Below are 5,797 nucleotides of genomic sequence, written 5' to 3' on the forward strand. Positions count from 1 at the left end.
GTGTTAGGATAAGTGATAAATAGAATTTAGCATCGTGCTTCAAATGTTCCTGTTGAAAATCGGAGTACCATTGACATGCTTCGAGATAGCATTGACATGGTCTTCAGGTGAAGATCAGACTTTGGAAACACGAAGGATCCATCAGGAATAACTTGTAGAATAAGTCTTACAATTTCCTCATGGACGAATGGATAACCTTGCTGAAAAGGAATCTATAATGATAGGTCCTCCAGCCGGGGGGGGGGGTGCTAGGCATGACATCATGTTACCGGGTCATCAAAGGATCAACGTCATAACTCTTGGAAAGTTGTCCCAACCATCATATCTGACCGAGATTCAGATCCGATTGGTGTCAGGATACCTGAGACTCAGGATGTCCGAGAAGAAAAGGCGCAACACAAATCGTTGAAATGGCATTGCAAGCTTCTCGGGAAATGAACTATGGGAGCGGGTTTCTGAAGCAATAGTCCATCATTAAACCAAGGAGAGGACAAGGAGGTGTCTGGTGAACTCAACGGCAATTCACCGAGATTCCCGAAAGATGGATTTCCACCATTAAGTGCACAAGGGGATAACATTTGTCAGATCAAATGATATAAGGAAGTATGCTCGAGGAAGACATACACAATTAAACATTGGTTGAAGGGTGCGCCCGAAGTACGGGTTGGGTTGCACGACCAATGTTAGAATGGTGATTCAATTAGTGAAGGACTTAGAATGAACTATCGCCCATTCACTTAAAAGCAATAGGGTTGCTAGAAGTTTTGAATTCACACGTCATAGCTCCATTGTCGGTATTCCGGTTGATAACAATACGGGGACCAGGGAATGAACGAAGATGGCAAGAAGTATTAAGATATCAAGAATTATTAAGAGGTGGTGAAATTCTCACCACATTCTTGACAAAAAGTGATGGTAATACTTCCGAGGTAAGGAAGATCAACTGCTGGGTAGCAGTGATCTCAAGGTTTACACAAAACGCGAACAAGTTGTGTTGAACGGAAGGCAATAAAGTGGTCGATGAGAACAGGAATCATCGAGGGGCAAGGATGGTATTACCCATCATGAATTCAATTGAATTCCTGGAAGAGCTCATAAGGTTGATGATGATCACGACACAAGTGTCGAGAGTTTCCATGCCGATGTGATCAATCAGCGACGACATCAAGTCAAAGTAATGATGAAGCAAGAGGTTAATGGAACCACGGTTATGGCATAAACTCGAACTCAAGCTTGTTGTTTAAGGTGAAAGGGAATGACGAGGAAAATCGACGTAAGCTTAATTCATCGTCAAAAATTGTGCTCCGAGAAGAAGGACCGGGTAGCACAGTTAAAATCATCACGACAATGATATAGCCAAACAGGCTAGGAATGACATGATCGGGTACAAACTCGTACTTATAGAAACTTACTGAAGAGTGGTTGAACCGTAGAGCGGACTCGGTTCAGTTATCGATGTCTTTGAGTGTTCAATAACTCAGAGCCCGCGAAAAATTGGAATCAGTGGGAAGGTAGCACTTGATGAAGAACTCATAAAAAGTTATGCAGTTCCATGATAATCTCGAGATACCAGGTGGTAATACTTGACGACAGGTCAAAGTAAAGGTTGGACTGGGGTATTGATCCATAGAAGACAATTGTTTAACTTGTCCGAGAAATGGAATCAAAGAAGAACAAACATGGTCGGAACCACGGATGCAAAAGGCCAGATCCCTGATATAAGAAAAACTTATACCAAGGGAATAATTGATTTTAAAAGAAGCTTCGATGAGAAGATGTACATCGTGTCCATGGGCATGAACGCAAAGTTCAAGGTCGACTCCCACTTCCTCAATGCATAATCTTCCATTCACCTCTCGTATTTCGAAGATGACATTAGTTGTTGAAGGTTTTACCTGGTGCAATACCAGATAAGTATGACTCGTGAAATCTTTCGGGTTCACACCGATGAGGGAAGGCGTTGGTTCAATCCCATCGGGGCTTCTTAGAAACATATACCACAAGTTTCAAGAGTAAATAACACAAGCCCGAAAGCAGAGCATGGTTGGCCAAGCAGAGGATACAACTTAACAAAGGCATTATGTATCAAGGGAAGAACTCACAAGGTGATCAAATGTGAAGGACACTGTCGGATATAATAATCCAACAGTGGATAAGGCGATCCACAGTGGAGCTGAGGTGAGTATTGCCAATCAGAGGAAGAAAGAATGCGAATGCAACAGGTTATGGAATCATCTGAATAATTCAAAGCTTAAATGCAAAGGAATTATGATTTCCAAAACAAGGGATCAGAAGCAGACGTTCTGATCAAGGATGGATCAATTGAATATACCAGAGCAACAATCGACGACAGATAGTTTGGTCTAGAACCAGCTCATGTTCAAAATGACGTCTGAGCCGGAAAGATAATCCTAGGACTCGACTGATGATTGTGAACATTCACAACATATTGAATCAACGGACTCAAAAATGATGGTGACGAAGGGTGCCAATATGAATACTATACTTATGGGATTAATCATAATGAAAGCAAACAAGAAATTCCAGAGCAATAGGTCGCTGAGGATTTTCGGAATATCGAATGGTATTTCGAAGACTTTTGTGTAACACATAAACAACTGGGGGGATGAGCGGATATTCTATAAATGCGAGAATTAACCGTAGGGGTATTCAAGTGACAAGAACAGCAAGGCAGTAAGCTCAAGGGATTATCGAAACCACGATGAGTTTTGCAGGGTATCTTGTAATAACAAGACCAACTGGGGATGATATAAGAATAACAACTGTAAGTAGTTACCCATAAGGGTTGACGGTGGAAGGGGAATTGCAAACGCGATGAACACAAGTTCTCGGCCTAACAGCGGAAAGTATCTTCAGGGTCTTCACGTGCAGCAGACGATCATCAGTAATAAGGGGCTCTCCGGTTGAAAGTGATAACGAGATCCTAATGTTAGATTTAGCAAAATTCCTTTAACCCGAATAGAAGAGAGATCAGAGTCCCAGAGTAAAGGTCGAGGACTAAAAGATCCTAGTACCACCCGATGGCGACGTGGGCCCGTAAGGCACACAGCCAAGTTAGTAAAAGTTTTGCAATGTCTAGACTCGACTTCGGCCAAGGAGTTGGAAAGGGGGATTCCTACAGGCAGTCGGCTCTGATACCAACTTGTGACGCCCCCGATTTAATCGTACACTAATCATGCACGCAAATGTGTACGATCAAGATCAGGGACTCACGGGAAGATATCACAACACAACTCTAAAACATAAATAAGTCATACAAGCATCATAATACAAGCCAGGGGCCTCGAGGGCTCGAATACAAGTGCTCGATCATAGACGAGTCAGCGGAAGCAACAATATCTGAGTACAGACATAAGTTAAACAAGTTTGCCTTAAGAAGGCTAGCACAAACAGGGATACATATCGAAAGAGGCGCAGGCCTCCTGCCTGGGATCCTCCTAAACTACTCCAGGTCGTCATCAGCGGGCAGCACGTAGTAGTAGGCACCTCCAGTGTAGTAGGGGTCGTCGTCGATGGTGGCGTCTGGCTCCTGGACTCCAGCATCTGGTTGCGACAACCAGAAAGAAAGGAAAAGGGGAAAAGGGGGGAGAAAGCAACCGTGAGTACTCATCCAAAGTACTCGCAAGCAAGGAACTACACTACGTATGCATGGGTATATGTGTAAAGGGCCATATCAGTGGACTGAACTGCAGAATGCCAGAATAAGAGGGGGATAGCTAGTCTTATCGAAGACTACGCTTCTGGTCACCTTCGTCTTGCATCAGGCAGAAGAGGGTAGGTCGAAGTCCTCCAAGTAGCATCTCCAAGTAGCAACTCCAAGTAGCATCTCCAAGTAGCATCGCATAGCATAATCCTACCCGGCGATCCTCTCCTCGTCGCCCTGTAGAAAAGTGATCACCGGGTTGTCTGTGGAACTTGGAAGGGTGTGTTTTATTTAAGTATCCGGTTCTAGTTGTCATAAGGTCAAGGTACAACTCCAAGTCGTCCTGTTACCGAAGATCACGGCTATTCGAATAGATTAACTTCCCTGCAGGGGTGCACCACATAACCCAACACGCTTGATCCCATTTGGCCGGACACACTTTCCTGGGTCATGCCCGGCCGCGGAAGATCAACACGTCGCAGCCCCACCTAGGCAAAACAGAGAGGCCAGCACGCCGGTCTAAACCTAAGCGCGCAGGGGTCTGGGCCCATCGCCCTGAGCACACCTGCACGTTGCGTGGGCGGCCGAAAGCAGACCTAGCCTAGTGGCGTTCCAGTCCAATTCGGCGCGCGCCGCTCCGTCGCTGACGTCTGAAGTGCTTCGGCTGATACCACGACGTCGGGATACCCATAACTACTCCCACGTAGATGGTTAGTGCGTATAGGCTCGTAGCCGACTCAGATCAAATACCAAGATCTTGTTAAGCGTGTTAAGTATCCGCGAACGCCGAACAGGGCCAGGCCCACCTGTCTCCTAGGTGGTCTCAACCTGCCCTGTCGCTCCGCCACAAAGTAACAGTCGAGGGCCGTCGGGAACCCAGGCCCACCTCTACCGGGATGGAGCCACCTGTCCTTTCAGCCCCCTCGTCAGAATCACTTGCGGGTACTCAATGAGCTGACCCGACTTTAGTCACCATCTGTATAGTATGTATATATGTATAGTATATACCCGTGATCACCTCCCAAGTGATCATGGCCCGATAGTATAGCAAGGCAGACTGACAAGAATGTAGGGCCAATGATGATAAACTAGCATCCTATACTAAGCATATAGGATTGCAGGTAAGGTATCAACAGATGTAGCGACAATGTCAGGCTATGCATCAGAATAGGATTAACGAAAGCAGTAACATGCTACACTACTCTAATGCAAGCAGTATAGAGGAGAATAGGCGATATCTGGTGATCAAGGGGGGGGCTTGCCTGGTTGCTCTGGCAAGAGAGAGGGGTCGTTAACTCCGTAGTCGAATTGGTCAGCAGCAGCGTCGGTCTCGTAGTCTACCGGAGAGAAGAGGGGGAAGAAATAATGAATACAGGGCAAACAAAGCATCACAAATTATAACAAGGCAATACGCGGTGTTCGGTGTGCCCTAACGCGGTAGTAGGTGATACCGGAGAAGGGGGGAAAACATCCGGGAAAGTAGTCCCGGTGTTTTGTGTTTTCGGGCAGAGGAGCCGGAGGGGGAAAGTTGCGAGTTCGATAGGTTAGGGGGGTGTGGCGGACGAACAGACCGCGTATCCGGATTCGTCTCGTCGTTCTGAGCAACTTTCATGTTGAAAATAATTTAATCCGAGTTACGGATTAAAAGATATGATTTTCTAAAGATTTTATTAATTTCTGGAATTTAATTAATTATTTAATTAATTCGAAAAACAGATTAATGACATCAGCATGATGTCATGCTGACATCAGCAGTCAACAGAGTTGACGTGGTCAACCTGACATGTGGGTCCAGTGGGACCCACCTGTCATTCTCTATTTAGGTTAATTAGGGTTTAGATTAATCTAATTACAGTTTAATTAAACTTAACTAGTTAATTAATTTAATTAAACCGGATTAATTAACTTAATTAATTAATTAATTAATTAATAATTTTATTAAATCATTTTAATTTTATTAATTATATTTATTGTTTTTATTTATTTTATTATTTATTATTTATATAATTTTTTTTATCCCCCTTTTTTTTTTAACGTTCTGGGGCGGGGCCCCCTAGTCAGTGGCCCGGGGGCCTATCGGGTCGGGCGTGCGAGCACGCGGGCACGAGCGCTCGATGGGGCGAGCCTGGGCGC

Source organism: Triticum dicoccoides, chromosome 6B (genome assembly GCF_002162155.2).
Source record: "Triticum dicoccoides isolate Atlit2015 ecotype Zavitan chromosome 6B, WEW_v2.0, whole genome shotgun sequence".
Classification (NCBI taxonomy): domain Eukaryota; kingdom Viridiplantae; phylum Streptophyta; class Magnoliopsida; order Poales; family Poaceae; genus Triticum; species Triticum dicoccoides.